This window comes from Triticum dicoccoides, chromosome 2B (assembly GCF_002162155.2).
Source record: "Triticum dicoccoides isolate Atlit2015 ecotype Zavitan chromosome 2B, WEW_v2.0, whole genome shotgun sequence".
Classification (NCBI taxonomy): Eukaryota; Viridiplantae; Streptophyta; class Magnoliopsida; order Poales; family Poaceae; genus Triticum; species Triticum dicoccoides.
The window spans coordinates 471606499-471623409 of record NC_041383.1 but is presented as its reverse complement, the minus strand read 5'-3'; positions in this window follow the sequence as shown (position 1 = coordinate 471623409).

The window sequence follows — 16911 nt, the reverse complement described above, 5'->3', positions numbered from 1 at the left end:
CGTGAAGCACAATGAAGGTCATTCCATGGCGGCGGCTCCTGTTATTAATGACTGTCATTCTATTTTGGTTGAGTTTGGGAAGGTTACTATTGAGTATTATAATAGGTAGTCTAATGTAGTTACTCACGAACTAGCTAAATGGGGTCGTGTTAATCCCCCATCTATATGGGTGGATGAGCCCCTAGCTTTATCGTTAAACTTTTAGGAGACGATGTATCTGTTATTTAAGTTTTAATAAGCCTAAAGGCCTTCCTGTCAAAAAAGAGAAAGAGAAAGCAGAGGCTTGTTAATGCCAACCCTATATGATGCATTCTGCATCATATAAACAACCTTTCACACATGAATTGGTGAGCAACCGATAATCTGAGTCGGCCTATTAATACGTTCTATCGATCCTGGTTTTGGAAGCCAGTTTTTACTCGTAGGTGAATCTTCTAGGAGGTTCTTGCACATTTTCTTTTCTTCTGCTTTTTATTTTTTATTTATTTTTGGTTTTTCTTTTTTGCTTTTGTTTTATTTGTTGTTTCTTTTTAAACCTTTTCAAAATATTAAGGTTCATGAAAATGTTTGGAAATTTCAAAAAAAATATTTTCAACTAAAAAATAACATTTAAGAAAGTATTTTATGTTTTTAAATTTTTATTCATAAATTCAAAAACAATTCTTATTTTTTAAAACGTCTATAAATTTTAAAAATTGTTTGTGTTTTTAAAAAATTATTTAGAATGTCAAGAAATGTTCCTATTTTCAAATTTTTTCTCACAAAATAAAAAAATGTTCGTGTTTCTCCAAAATGTTAAGGAATTTCAAAAAATGTTTGGGCTTCTAAAAAATTGTTCAGAATTTCAAAAAATGTTCCCATTATCAAATTTTGTTCACAAAAGAAGACTATTCAAGAATTTCAAAAAATATTCGTGTAATAAAAAATTGTCCCTATCTTTTGTGTCAAAAAAAAATCTTTTTTTCAAAAGTTTGTATTCAAATTTTGAAAAATGAATCGAATTAAATTTTCCATGTTAATGAAAAATATCAAACAAAAAAAACTATTGAGGAAAACCGTCACTACAGTCAGCTCCTAAAGAACGCTAAAGGTGCCGGTTGAGGTTTCGGGCGCCCACGCAACTTCTCCTATGGGCCGGCCCATCACGAGGCAGCATTAAGATCGCTCGCCAGCGCACACCTTTCATCCTTTCTCTCTTTTTTCTTTCTTGGAAGTGGGGCGCGCCTAGTTGAGCTTTGCTAAAGTGAAGAAGTTATGTGGCGTCAACATGCACGTATATAGTGGCTTTCAAGGGAGATAACAACTTAAATTTTTTCCATTCGAAAGCGAGCGCACACAAGGCTAAAAATCAAATCACAGAGCTGTAGCGTCTAGATGGTTCTGCATGTTCGTCCTAGGTTGTCGGTGAAAACGACACCTATGGGATCACTGGAATCCCTACTACGGTCGGCGGGCTCGAGGTTGTGGAAAGAGCGGGTCTAGGAGCCAGCACAAGGATCCTTTACCCAGGTTCGGGCCGCGAGGACGCATAATACCCTAGTCCTGCTTTGGTGTATATCTGAATGTTCTTGTGTTCTTAAACTAGCTGCAGTGCGTGCGTAGTACAAAAAGCCTGAATCCCTCTGCAGTATGCCTCGGGCCTCCTTCTATAGAAAAAGGGGATGCCACAGTGGCACACAGGAGGTGGAAAGCGCATACGCTGGCTGAGTCTATCCTTTGGCACCGTCGAACAAATGCATTTAATGCGCTGTCGACGTGCCCTTCTTGCTGTCGCCGCTTCGCCTTGCTTCAACACGCGTCCAGGCCAGCGCGGTGTGTAGCGCCATGTAGGCTAGCAGGCTGCTGAGCTGGTGCGGTGGCAGGGTCTTCATGAAGATCTTCATGCCACCACACAGGTGCTTGCTGAGTTGGTCTGGGGCCGCACGTCGCCATGCAGGTGCTCACCTAGCTGGCTGAGCTGGCAGCTGCATGGGAATGGTGGTGGAGTCTTGGCAGGCGCGGGCCTGGCCGCGGCCCCGCTGATGTCCTCGGCAAGGGTCTTGCCGGGGCCCCGGCAAGGGTCTTGCTGCGGCATCACAGTCATCCCCGGCAAGGATCTTGCCGGAGGTCTCGTGGATTTCCTGGGCGGGGATCTTGCCGAGGACCGTTGTCTTCTGGTTCTTATCTGGTTTTGTGTGTTTATGATCTTCACGAAGAGCTGCATGCCACCATGGAGGCGCCTCCCGAGCCTTGGTTCCAACGTGATTGATGGCGTTGGAACCCTTGGGCTCAAGGGTGGCACGCTCTGCTGGCGCTGGGCAAGTTGCCCCGGCAAGGGTCTTATCGGGGCCGCGGAGGCTGCCCCGGCAAGGGTCTTGCCGGGGGAGCCTACCTTGCCCTCTCTGCTCCTTGTGTTTCTAGTCTTGGCATTGCCTTGATTGTCTTGTGGCTTCGGCTTCCCTCCTCCGCCCTGCTAAGCGCGGCCATGGGTGCGGCTCTGACTGTCCATGCACAAGTAAAGGGGTACAAAGGAGATCCCCTACTTTTGTGCACCAACAGGAGCCCCCGGGCCTGGGCCATACATAAGTGCGACGCGTTGTTGGGCTAGGCCCAGAACAGTGCGCGGGCAGGCGGGGCAGATTTTTACCGCGGTAACTTTTTCGCCCGCTGCGCCTCCCCACGACCCGTGTTGAGTGCGCGACATGTAGGGTCGTGTGTGATGTGGGGGCATGCGTGGGGTGCCTGCTGTACGCAGGCATCATGTCGCAGTAAATGGTAAAGAGGTGGCCTGCGCCTTCCCCATAAAAAAGAATAACCGCAGGCGCGCTGCTCATTTACCCGTTGTGCCTTCTCCAATCTCGGAACTGCCGTCCCTATCTTCTTCCTCCTCGAGCTATCGCTTTTGCTTGTCGCCGCTGTGCCCCCATTGCTTTCGATCCTTTGCCTCCTCCCAGCCGCCATGGCGCCCAAGACTGGCAAGGGCAAGGGGCGGCCAAGGATGCCGGGGAGAGGGAGGCGTCGGAGAACGAGGCAGCGGTGCGGCGGGCACAGTTCGCCTACTTCTCCCTGTCGACGGTGGATGGGATCCACCTCAAGGACTTATTCTTGCCTCTGTGGGGTAGGAAGACGAAGGGGCACCCTAGCACGCGTGTCATCCCCGCCGATTGCGCCAAGGTCGGGCCTAATTGGTACCCCGTTTTCATCGATTTCTTCTCCTGTGGACTCTGTCTCCCTTTCTCTGACTTCTTCAACGACGTCATGCGCACCTTCGGCTTTCGCCTTCTGGATCTCACGCCGAACACCGTGGCGTGCATGGCTTTCTTTTCCCACCTCTGCGAGGGTTTTGTCGGGATGCTCCCCAGCACGATGCTCTTCCGCCACTACTTCTACCCTCGCCTCCAACCAGGGGGCGCCCTTTTCGAGAGCATCTTCTGGATCCCGAGGGTCCAAGAGAAAGGCACGTATCCAGAGGGTGCCCAGAAGGAGAGGTGGGAGGAGTGGCGGGGCCGGTGGTGCTGGATCGAGGAGAAGAACCCGCCAGAGTTCTATCGGGTTCATCAGAGCCTGCTGACCCGCCGTGGGGACTGGAGCGACCTCGACGCTGACGATGGGAAGCTATCGATCGCCACCACTAGGATCCATCGCCTCACCACGGTCGGGCTCACCCTTGAGATGATCGGGGCAGACTTCATCTGCTGCCGAATAGCCCCGCTGCACAACAAGGGGAGGCCGACTTGGGACTACAGGAATGCAGCTGACATCATAAGGCTCCCCCCTGGCCTGAAGTACAACTTCACGGTGATGGGGCACGCCTACTTCTGCCAAAGGCTTTTCCAGCTCGACGTGTACATCGACGAAAGGGTGGAGAGGACCGGCAGGGCCACGAAGGCCGGAAAGGCCATCAAGGGGCACCTGTTTGGGTTACCGGCAGGAGTGGTCCCGCTGAGCAACAACTCTTGCAAGTGCGCCATCCTTGACATGATGCCGGTCTTCAATGTGCACGGCCTCGACCCATCTTGGGCCGAGCCCCCGGCACGCAAAGTGCAGGAGTTCTTCGACAACTTGTCGGAGGGCTACGACCACGATGAGCCACTGCTCATCCAGGACACCACCCAGGCAGATCTGGACTACATCGCCGCCAGGGTGGCGGAGGTGGAGCTCGCCAAGGAGGCCGGCAGCACTGACGGCGTGGAGGACGAGGCCGACGCGACCGCGGAGGAGAGGGAGCTCGCCCAGTGGGCGGGGTCTGCCCGGGAGGCCAGCGGCGTCAACACCGAGGTCCCCTTGTTGAGGAGGTGGTTGAGGAGTCGACCGAGGAATAGGCCGAGGCCGACAACCCTTCGGCCTCGGGAAAAAGGCGTGTCTTGCGACGGGCCAGCTCTGGCGAGCCGGTCCAGCCTGGCAGGACGGAACTATGGCAAGGGGCCCAGGGGGAGTCCATGCGCCAAACGAGGGCCACAACAACAAAGAGGGCGGCGAAGACCGCAGTGGCCAAGAAGAAAGCGACCGCCTCTTCTTCGTCCAAGCATTGTCGGACTCCATCCCCTTCCCCTCCTCCTGCGGATGTCGACACGGAGGTCATCTTCGATTTTGGGTCTCTCAGCCCAAGGAGAAAAAGGAAGGCAGCGGGAGAGGAGGCGGAGGACGAGTAAGTGTCTGCCCTTCGCCACCTCCGTTCTTTCAGACCGTGCCGCTTTTTTCTGATTTGTTTTCATCTTCGCAGGGACAGGGAGACACTGGCCCAGACGGTGGCGAAGAGGGCTAGGGCCTCGTCGGGCGACCAGCTCTCGGCGGGCGCTTCACGCACGCCGGTGGTGGAGATCAGCCCGGACAGCAGCCCCGGCTCAGCCCCCAGCGTGCGTTCACCACTCACTCCTCGTCAACGTGTGTTGGGGTACGATCCATTGGCACTGACCTTGCCGTGGCTGTAGGAGGAGGACGGCAGCAGGAGGAGACACCGAGGGCCACCCACAACACGCCGCCCCCATCAACCACGCCGCCCCGAGGGGCGTCCCCGGCAAGGGCGCCAAGCACCGAGCCCATGCACACGGAGGAGGAGGAGGAGGCGAACTTGGGTGCTGGTGGCTTTGCCTCGGCAACAGATGTTGGCGAGGAGGGGGCCACGTCTTCCAAGCCTGGCACGGGTAAGCCATTTGCTTTCTGCCCCTGCTTCTTCTTCTTTCTTTTTGAACCTTGGCCTTGGCTTTGTCTCATTCCCCTTCTGGTATCCAGATCCTCCCTCGGTGGACCGCGAGGACATCGACGCTGTCATTAGCAAGGTCGCCAGGGACGCCGAGGCCGACAAGATCGCCGCCGAGGAGGCCGCGGAGACCGCGGCCAAGGACGCCGCCAATGGGCCTGCCGAAGGGACCAGCGAGGTTGCTGCCAAGGAGGCTGGCAAGGGCGCCGCCGAGGGGGCTGGCAAAGGCGCTGCCGAGGAGGCCGGCAAGGGGCCTGCCAGGGAGGCTGGCAAGGCCGCTGACAAGGAGGGGGTGGTCGACGACCAACCCTCCTCCTCCGCTGCCTTTGGCTAGGGCAGGTACTTGAAGGTGGGCGACGACCTGTTCATCCACCTTCCAGGGACGGCGGGCACCAGGGCGCCGGCCGAGGGGGAGGTGTTTGACGAGGAGGTGCTCGCCGCCACTGGGCTCGAGGTTGTCGATGAACCGAGCACCGGCGGTGGTGGTTCCCAAGAGGAGCAGCTTCTCCAGGCCATGGGTGCCCGCTTCTAGAAGCTCCAGACGCTCCATCGCGCCCGTCTGGACAAGGTGAAGTCCAGGGTGGTGGTGGCGGACAAGGCAGAGGCAGATCTCGAGGAGCACGTCGCCGAGACGCAGGCCTGGTTCCGCCAAGCCCATGAGGAGCTGAAGGCCGCCCAGGACCAGCTGGCCGAGCGCAAGCAAGAGCTCATTTTGAAGCAGGCCAACGTCGAGAAGGCTCAGGAGGCGGTGAAGGAACAGGCCGTCCGGCACCAGCACCAGGCCGAGCTGAACTCCCACGAGAAGGACCTCGCCACTCGTGAGGTGGCGCTCGCCGCCACACTCCGTGGTAAGGATGAGTAGGTCGAGAAGCTCGTCACACAGCGGACCCGGGAGCTGGAGCAGAGGCACAAGGAGGCACTCAATGCTCAACCCCTAGTCCACGGCGACAAGGTGAGGGAGCTGGAGGCGGAGCGGGACGACCTGAAGAACGAGGCCCTAGAGCTGAGGAAGGAGAAGGACACGGTCAACAGTGCCTTGACAGAGGCGCATGCCGAAGTCCTCGGCAAGGCCGAGCTACTCTCCTAGGCCAACGGCTCCATTAAAGACCTGAAGCTGAAGCTGAAGGGCCTTAAGGAGACGCTTTCGGAGGTCAGGGCCCGGGAGGAGACCCTGACCAAGAACCTGGAGAAGGAGAGGCAACTACGGAAGAACGACGCCGCCAACCAAGAGGATTTCGTGAAGGGCGAAAACCTCAGGATCAGCCGCCTCACCGACGTCACCGACAGGATCACCAAGAAGTTGGATGCCATGGGGATGTCACACGTGAGGTATGCCCCAGAGCCGAACATGAGCCCCAGCGCCAAGCTGACCCTATTCTTCGAGGGCGTTCTTGGAGCCTTGGAGCAGTTTCGCTCTAACAGAGCGAGCTCTCTAGCCAATGAGGCCCGACAGCTTTGCCGGGGTGCCCTGACCAAGTTTCTCACCAAGGTGGCATACAGGAACCCCAACCTCGACTTCAACGCCATGCTGGAGAGCTTGCCGGAGGATGTGGACCTCGCGCCGCTTGAGGAGCGTATCAAGCCCATCATGAATTGAGAGGATCGAAGGCCAGCGCCGAGACTAGGCACCCCATTTCTCATTGCCGCTGCAGGTTCATGACCAAGACAATTTATATCTTTAGTTAGAACCGCACCAACAATTGATGTAATATAACTCTGCAGTACTTTGAAATGATGCATGTTATTTTCCAATTTGATCTCTCTTTGTATGTCCACCCTACGTTAATTGGGTAGGCTTGTCGGCGTGTAAACCCAAGCCGCGGCGCCTCGAGGACGGATCCCTAGTAGCCTGTCGGGTGTGCTTGCTGCCAGGAAAACCACCTTACTGTTCTCAGCGCGGCCGCTCGAACTGTCGAGCGGACTCAAGACAGAATGAGAGCGTTGCCAATAGCGGGAGGCCACCCTGCCATTCTTGACGTAGCCACTTGAACTGTTGAGCGGACTCGAAACAGATCCAGGGCATTGCCAATAGTGGAAGGGCCCATCGCGTGCAGGTTTCTCATACAAAGGGAAGGATCTCCAAGGAGAATAATCTTATATAAAAAGAATTGCTCAAGGTTTTGCGTGACTTAGCTTTTCTGTCGCTGCGCTAGTGTCCACTGCATCTACAAATGATGTCGCTCGTTCGGTCGCCTTCTTGCTTGGAAAACATGGCGATGAAGAACTGCTAGACCAGCTGCTAGACCGGATTTGCACAGCTGCGCCCCCTACCTGGCGCGCCAAAGATGTCGGTGGAAACGACACCTATGGGATCACTTGAATCCCTACTACGGTCGGCGAGCGTGAGGTTGTGTAAAGAGCGGGTCTAGGAGCCAGCACAATGATCGTTTACCCAGGTTCGGGCCGGGAGGACGCGTAATACCCTAGTCCTGCTTTGGTGTATATGTGAATGTTCTTGTGTTCTTGAACTAGCTACAATGTGTGCGTAGTCCAAAAAGCCTGAATCCCTCTCCAGTATGCCTCGGGCCTCCTTTTATAGAAAAAGGGGACGCCACAGTGGCACACAGGAGGTGGAAAGCACATACGGTGGCTGAGTCTCTCCTCTGGCACCGTCGGACAAACGCATTTAATGCGCTGTCGATGTGCCCTTCTTGCTGTCGCCGCTTCACCTTGCTTTGACACGCGTCTAGGCCAGCGCGGCGTGTAGCACCATGTAGGCTGGCAGGCTGCTGAGCTGGTGCGGTGGCAGGGTCTTCACGAAGATCTGCATGCCACCACACATGTGCTTGCTGAGCTGGGCTGGCAGCTGCATGGGAACGGCGGTGGATTCTTGGCGGGCGCGGGTGAGGGAGTCATGGATTAAGGTGTCCTCGGACAGCCGGACTATATACTTTGGCCGGACTATTGGACTATGAATATACAAGATTGAAGACTTCGTCCCGTGTCCGGATGGGACTCTCCTTTGCGTGGAAGGCAAGCTTGGCGATTCGGATGTATAGATCTCCTTCTCTGTAACCGACTCTGTGTAACCTATCCCCCTCCGGTGTCTATATAAACCGGAGGGTTTAGTCCGTAGGACAAGAACAATCATATCATAGGCTAGCTTCTAGGGTTTAGCCTCTACGATCTTGTGGTAGATCAACTCTTGTAATACTCATATCATCAAGATCAGTCAAGCAGGAGGTAGGGTATTACCTCCATCGAGAGGGCCCGAACCTGGGTAAACATCGTGTCCCTCGCCTCCTGTTACCATTAGCCTTAGACACATAGTTCGGGACCCCCTACCCGAGATCCGCCGGTTTTGACACCGACATTGGTGCTTTCATTGAGAGTTCCACTGTGCCGTCGCGATAAGGCTTGATGGCTCACCTCGTTGTCAAGGACAACATCACCTTTGGAGGAACCCTGGCTGTAGGCCAGACTCTCCGGTTGGGAGGCTTCGTCATGACCGCCCGTTCGGCCACTACGCCGATGTTGACTTCTCAGATCATCAAAAACAGCCTCCACGTCAGCTCGGAATTCACCGAGCAGATGGATCCAATGGAGCTCTCCTCCATGAACGAGCTCTTGGATCGCATTGCCGCCCTGGGAGTCGCTATGGACTATGATCGGATCGGGCTTAAACCCGACCAAAGGGAGATTAACTCTCTGCCGGTCACCCATCAGATAGCGGTGGTGGAGGAACAAAACAACGATTCTTCCTCTATTTTGAGGACAAACTATGTCTGGATTCCCGAGCTCTCCGAGCCGGATACCCGTCTACGGGAGGACATGGCCCACGCTCCGAACTTAGGATCGGGCAACGGGCCACAAGTATTGGGCAACATCCTGGAGTACGAGTTGCCAAGCGCGGGAGCTCCGTCGCCCCTGAGTTTCAGATCGGGTCAGGGTTGGTACTTAAATCTACCCACCCACCCAGATACAAGTGATCTTTCCCACATTAGACAAGAGCCCCAAGAGACAGTACATCACTTCTGGGCCAGATTCCTCCTTGTAATGAGCAAGGTCAAGGACTGTCACGAGGAAGACGCAATTTCATTCTTTTGCAAAAACTGCATGGACAAGGGAATCCTCAACGCGATAAGCCGTCGTGACATCGCACACTTTGCTGATTTGGCGGCCATAGTACAGAAGTACTGCATGATGGAAAGCACCGGGAAAACCCAAACAAAATTCTAGGATCCTCCGGCTCTCACTAAATCCCTCGTCTGAACTAAAAGGGCGCTCTCGCAAGCCACCCAGTCCAATTACAAAGAAACCGAAGCCCCCTACAGGGCGCGGAACCGTACTGGAGCGGCTCAATGGGCCATGCAAAATCCACAGCACACTGGATATCATGCCAACACACAGCCTTAGCATGTTGGATACTCCGGCAGGTGGCCAAAAGCGGCGAGGATCTCCTCATCAACAACACTGCAGAACACCATCCCACGGAGAATAATAATACAGTACTGCCAATCTTCGAGACTTTCGCCTCAAATAATAGGCGTAAACAAGCACTCCGCAGCCTTGCCAAAGTCTTCCACGTTGCAGCAATAAATCCATGGAGCGACACGTCTATAACCTTCAATGCCAGTGACGAACCTCAATTCCGAACAGTTCGGGCACCAGCCGCATTAGTCCTTAGTCCAATAGTGGACGGCTTTCGGCTTACTAAAGTGCTCATGGATGGCGGCGGTGGATTAAACCTCATCTACAAGGAGACTCTTAACAAGATGGAAATAGACAAGAGCCGCATTGAGCAGAGCAGCACGACCTTCAGGGGAATCATCCCTAGTCGGGAGGCACGATGTGCGGGAAAAATCACACTAGATGTGGTATTTTGCACTCCGGAGAATTATAGGTCCGAGGAAATCATATTCCAAGTGGCCCCGTTTAGTAGCGGATACCACGCCCTTTTAGGGCGGGACACATTCACAAGCTTTCAAGCTATACCCCATTATGGGTACATGAAGCTCAAGATGCCCGGGCCCAATGGAATCATCACTCTAGCTAGTGATCCGGACATAGCACTCTGCGCCGAAAATAAAACTGCCGCACTGGCCCTTGAGGCATTATCCAAAACCCTCGCAGCTGAAGAACTAACCGCGCTGCGATCCACAGTGGACAGGGACGATGTGATACTCGACAAACGGCCCAAATCCACCTCTTTCAAACCAGTGGACGAAATAGTCAAATTCCAGGTCCACCCAATGGACCCTACAAAAATAGCATCAATTGGGACACAACTGAACCCCGTAATAGACGCCGCACTACGAGAGTTCTTGCGCGAGAATTGGGACATCTTCGCCTGGCATCCTTCAGGCATGCCAGGTATCCCATGCAGGCTAGCCGAGCATAGCCTAAACATGCTAAAGGGATACAAGCCGGTCAAGCAGACTCTTTGGCGCTTTTCAGAACCCAAGCGACAAGCCATGGGAGAAGAGCTAGCCAAGCTACTCGAGGTCGGATTCATCAGAGAAATAAAACACCCAGACTGGCTAGCAAACCTGGTGATGGTACCAAAGAAGGACAAATCTTGGCGCCTATGCATCGATTTCAAGGACCTCAACAAGGCTTGCCCTAAGGATCCCTTCCCCCTCCCTCACATCGATCAAATCATCGACGCTACCGCAGGACACGACTCACTGTGTTTCCTCAACGCATACTCCGGATACCATCAGATAAAGATGGCGGAATCCGATCAAGCCGCAACGGCATTCATCACTCCATACGGCCCCTTCTGTTTTAACACCATGCCCTTCGGGCTAAAAAACGCCGGTGCAACCTATCAACGCATGATTCATACATGCCTGGAAACACAAATCGGCAAAACAGTGGAGGCATATGTAGACGACGTGGTCATCATAACCAGACACGTCGAGTCCTTAATAGACGACATGAGGGTTACATTCGACAATCTCCAAACATATGACATTAAGCTCAATCCGGAAAAATGCGTCTTTGGCGTACCTGCCGGAAAGCTCTTGGGCTTCATCGTCTCCAATAGAGGAATCGAAGCAAATCCGGCTAAAATCCGAGCTCTGTCATAGTTGGCTACCCCAACAGACCTCAAGCAAATCCAGAAATTAACTGGATGCGTGGCTGCCCTAAGCCGCTTTATCTCCCGATTAGGACAAAAGGCGTTACCTCTCTATCGCCTTCTTCGACGCACCGACCACTTCGAGTGGACGGATGCGGTTACGGCCGGACTGGAAGAAATAAAGGCCCTCTTGGCCGGCAATCCAATCCTGGCCATGCCAAGTATTGGCGAACCCATGCTGTTATATATAGCTGCAACACACCAGGTTGTAAGCGCAGTGCTCATCATCGAATGAGAGGCGGACGGACACAAGTTCCCGCTTCAAAAGCCGGTATACTACATATCCACCGTCCTCACTCCATGCAAATAACGGTACCCACATTATCAAAAGATAGCATACGCGGTCTTCATGGCATCCCGAAAACTACGACACTACTTTCAAGAGTGTTCAATCACGGTGGCCTCTGAAGTACCACTCAACGATATAATAAATAACCACGATGCCATGGGATGGATTGCTAAATGGGCTATCGAGCTCCTCCCGTTCGACATAACATACAAACCACGGCGAGTCATTAAGTCGCAAGTACTGGCTGACTTCGTCGCCGAATGGACAGAAGCCAAACTCCCTAAAGAGTACGGCGCGTGCTCCAACTGGATCATGCACTTTGACGGCTATAAAATCCTTGCTGGTCTGGGGGCAGGCGTTGTCCTGACATCCCCCACTGGAGATACAGTCCAATACGTACTCCAAATACTATACATAGATTCCGACAATGCAGCCGAATATGAGGCTCTGTTGCATGGTCTTCAGATGGCAGTCTCCATGGGCATCCAACGCCTAGAAGTGCGTGGGGATTCAAACCTTGCAATATCTAAAATAAATGGAGACTTCGATGCCAAGGACCCAAAAATGGCGGCCTACAGCAATGCCGTCCTAAAATGTCAGCTCGGTTCGAGGGGCTCGAATTCCACCATGTGGTCCGAGAAAACAATCAAGCGACGGATGTCCTCGCCTGCATAGGCGCTAAGCGCAACCCCGTCCCACCTAATATCTTCCTGGAAAGGCTGTTCAAGCCATCCGTGGTGTGGGAAGGGGAGACCGACAATATCAGTCTGGATCCAAACACAACCCCAGATCCCGAACACTCTGACATAATCGGAGGCTCCATCACCGAAATAACACCTTCGGCCCATGTGATCATGGCTGTCATTGCCCCGTCGACAAAACCCTTCTTAGCCTACCTGAATAGGAAAGAACTCCCCGAGGACCACAATGAGACACGTTGCATTGTGCGGCGCTCTAAATCCTACAAGGTCCATGAGGGAGAGCTTTATAAGAAAAGCGCGACTGGAGTGCTCCAAAGGTGCATCTCCGAAGAGGAAGGATGGCAGCTTTTGGCAGAAATCCATGCTGGACTCACCGGCCACCACGCCGCAACTCGGGCCCTTGTAAGCAAGGCCTTCCGTACAGGTTTCTACTGGCCGATAGCCCGAGCGGACGCACAGGACCTCGTCCAACATTGCGTCGGTTGCCAGCTTTTTGCAAATCAAAGCCATATGCCACCTACCGCTCTCCACACAATCCCCATAACTTGGCCCTTTGCGGTCTGGGGGCTCGATATGGTTGGACCCCTTAAAGGAGGAAGCCATAAGAAAAAATATTTGTTGGTCATGGTAGATAAATTCACCAAATGGATAGAGGCCAAGCCAGTTAAAACGGCCGAATCCGGACCAGTGATAGACTTTATATCCGGAGTCGTACACCGTTACAATGTCCCTCACAGCATCATCACTGATAACGGCTCCAACTTTACAGCCGATGAGGTGAAAACTTGGTGTGGCAAGATGGGCATTAAGCTAGATGATGCCTCTGTCTATCACCCTCAATTAAATGGACAAGTCGAATGAGCAAACGGTCTTATCATGAGCGGCATCAAAACCAGACTAGTGCGATCCTTGAAGGAATCAGATTCACACTGGGTCGAGGAGCTCGACTCTGTACTATGGGGGCTGCGGACCACGCCAAATCGCACAACCGGATACACACCATTTTTATGGTGTACGGCGCAGAGGCAGTACTGCCCTGCGATATCATTCATGACTCACCTCGAGTGCGCATGTACGAAGAGAGAGAAGCCAAGCTAGATTGGCAGGACAGTTTAGATGCCCTGGAGGAGGAACGGGACGTTGCGAAGGCCCATTCCGCATTTTATCAGCAGCAGGCTCGAAGGTATCAAAGCAGAGAAATACGGGCCAAAACCTATAACGTTGGCGAACTCGTTCTACGCCTACCAGAGAAGAAAAAGGACAAGCTCAAGCCCAAATGGAAGGGTCCCTTCATCATTGATAAAGTTCTCACTGGAGGAGCGTACCGTCTACATGATGCATCAGATAATCGACTCGAGCCGAACCAATGGAACGCGGCCAGACTCCGAAGATTCTACTCCTAGTGCCGAACTTAGTGTTTGTCTCCATACCTCCGCTTTTTTAAAGTTATGTCCTCCTTCTTTCTTTCTTTAGTTTTTTATATAGCCTTAAAAGCTTCAAGTATGCTTTGACCGCACACTACTGCCGCGCTATGCTCACTCAATATACATGGGGGCTTCTTATACAGAAGCTTAATATATTTATCTTCTGGGCTTCATGCCCCACACATATGCGTTATTTATCCATATGTGCCTTTTTTCACCATTATATGCATCGATATGACTTAAGTTTTGGCCAAGCTGGGTTGCCTGGCTCTTGTATTTATGCCCTACGTTCCCGTTAATTCAGCTAGGGCATAAGGGGAGCACCTCTGCGATTGTTACTGCCGGGTCAGCCGGATGTGTACCTCAGATTGGGTGAAGCTGAAAGCTAGCGTTCTTAAGGGAATATTCGGTCGGTGAACAAAAGATGTCTTTTACTTATTGCACAACATGCCCCCAGATGCTTATATCCTGCGTCAGTTTTCGCAGTTCGGACATGCACACTAATGCATGCACACCCAGGGAAAGGAACCCTTAACGGAACTATTCTCCCTAGAAGATGTTTCTTACTACCCATGTAATATAACATAGCTAGTTGGGTACTTTTCTGTTCAAGCACTTATGACCCCTACGCCTGGTTTCCACGCGTGCCCCGGTTTTTCACATGACTGAGCGGGTATTCGGATACACTCCGGACTGTCGGGTCCGGAGGTTGAAGCGAAAAGGTCCGCCAAGACAAATGATTTACAATCCGGCTAGGGACAAAATATGTCCTTTGAAGTACAAAGTCACTTAGACTGACTAAATTCTTCTTCTATACCATCCAACAGGCTGTCTAGCCTACAATTCGGTTGGAATACTTAGCGGCTAAAGCTACCTGGTCATATACCAGACTAACGGGGATCTCTTTCCCATCTGACCCTATAGGTCCGACCTCGGCCATATGGTTCGGGTCAGTCTTGGTGTATCACGTCTTCACCATGGCCCAGGCTTCCCTTGCACCTTGTCGGCAGGCCGATATCTTCCATAGCCGAAAGTGCCGTCGTGCTCCCTTGAGCATCTCCACAAGCTCTCCCATGCCTTCGGGCAGGGATGCGGACGGCCACAGGGCCTAAGCAATACCCTGCATCATCGGCCGAATTTGTCCATGCAGTTGTTAGAGTTGTTGGAGAAGATCGCCTGCAGATCCGGGCATCTCCTCTTCGGGACGACCTGTCAGCATACCCACAGATATAATTCTGTTAGCTCACTTCTTCACCGAACTATATAAAGGTTTGTTCGAGCACTCACTAAAAATGCCACATTGAAGCCGCTTATTCTCCTTCATAGAGTTAGCAATCTGGCCCCGAACATCTTTTAATTCAACGTTCAGCCGGGTCTTGGCGTCTTTGAGATCATTATTCTCTTGGATAACTTGTGTAAGCACACGCTCGCCATCCTCTTGCTGTCTTTGAGCATGTTGCTCATTTACCGATACGATCTCCGGATCTTTTCCGGGATTGTCTACATAATCTTTCGTTAGATTTGTGTGCATGCCGAATACTAACTAGTATATGTTAATACACTATTTTCGATCACGACAAGTACTACCAGATGAGGCCTTCTTGGACTCCTCCATTTCGGCAACTGCGGCCCGTAGATGGGCTTTGCACTCCTCCAGCTCTTTAGAGAGTTGGGTATTCTTCTCTGTAAGAACCTATGCATATAATTGATCCTTAAATCAGCTATGCCAACTCTTTCAAGTCTCAGGGGCTATTGATATACATACCTATCAGATTTTCTTACATGTATGTCCTTTACATACTGCTCCGTAGCTCTGGCAAGGCCATCCTGAGCAGCTCGGATGTACGCATTCCTTGAGTTGAAGGCATTGAACGCCTCTTCAGAGAAATTAGGGTCGCGTAATGTGGCCCGTCGGCGCCTGTGATTCATGGCGCTCTCCACTTCGGAGTTCGTAGCGGATAATCTATCCGCATCCTCTATAGGAGGACCGTCCGGTGTTGTCCCTGTGTTAATCTCCACTCTGGAGTCCGGCTGGTGGAGGTGTGACCCGCAGGCTCTCCGGATACAGTCGGGCGAGCGCTTTTTCTGCCGGGGAACCATGGACATTATTATATTTTAAGGATGATAATTGCGTAGCAGGTTTTTAATCATACCTCTGTGACGGCGTCTCGGTCCTGACCACCTTCCTCTTAAGCCGACCTGGCTTCGGTGCCCCTTGTTGACGAGTCACCTTGGGTTCGGCGTGGCATTCCGATGACCTTCCTTGTAAAACGCAATACAAATGCGGTGGGTGAGGTGCAAAGAAGGTATCCTTATTGTGAATTGGGACTCCGGTTTTACTTACATGCGATGCAGGGAGTAGGCCAGGGTAATCCGCTATGATGGCCACCAAGGCACCATCACGACTCAACTGATAAAATGTCCTGTCAACGAGCTCCACAAATATGTCCGGATCTTCTTCAAGTCTGAGGTCGAGGGCTCGGTCGGGGTCCTCTGGCTGTGGATACGGGCTATGGATCTCCCTCATAGCTTTTCGCAGTTCCTGCCATGAATTGGCAAGGTAAATATTTGTGATGAGGAATGAAAAGATTGGAATAAAAGGTAGCAGCTCACCTAGCTTGGGGGTTGTACATGGAGAATCCATCCCGTGGCTTAATGCGGATGAACTCCTCTTCTTCTCCTTAGATAAGTCGGACAAAGTTTTTGCCAGAGCGACGGCGGAGTCCGGACCTTTATGGCCGCAGTGGGTAGCGTCGTCTTCTCCATTGAAGTTCCACATGGGTTTCCCCCTATACTAAAGTGGTTGTACCCCCTGCATTATACATGTTGGCATAACCTCAATTATTGTCAGTCCTGATCTGGCCAACGTTTTTATCCTGTCCATCAGGAAATGGACTTCTCTGTTATCTTCCTCCTGGGGGCTCCGAGGGCGCCAGCTGTGGCATTTCTTCAACGGGGCATTTGCAAACTCGGGAAGTGTCACATCCCTAGTTCTGACAATGCCTAGTGCATGCATTAGAGTGTTGCACCATGTTTAAATTTCATTTAAATTTGAAATGGGGATTGTTGAAACCCTAGCACCAAATGAAATTTAACTAGGTTCAATAAAAATATTTTCAATAACCCAGAATGCCCTTTGGAAATGTTCATAATTTCTGTTAAAGGTGAAAGCCTCTTCCAAAAATGATGAACATATTTATAGGCTATTCCTGGATTTTTGAATTAAATTATATAGT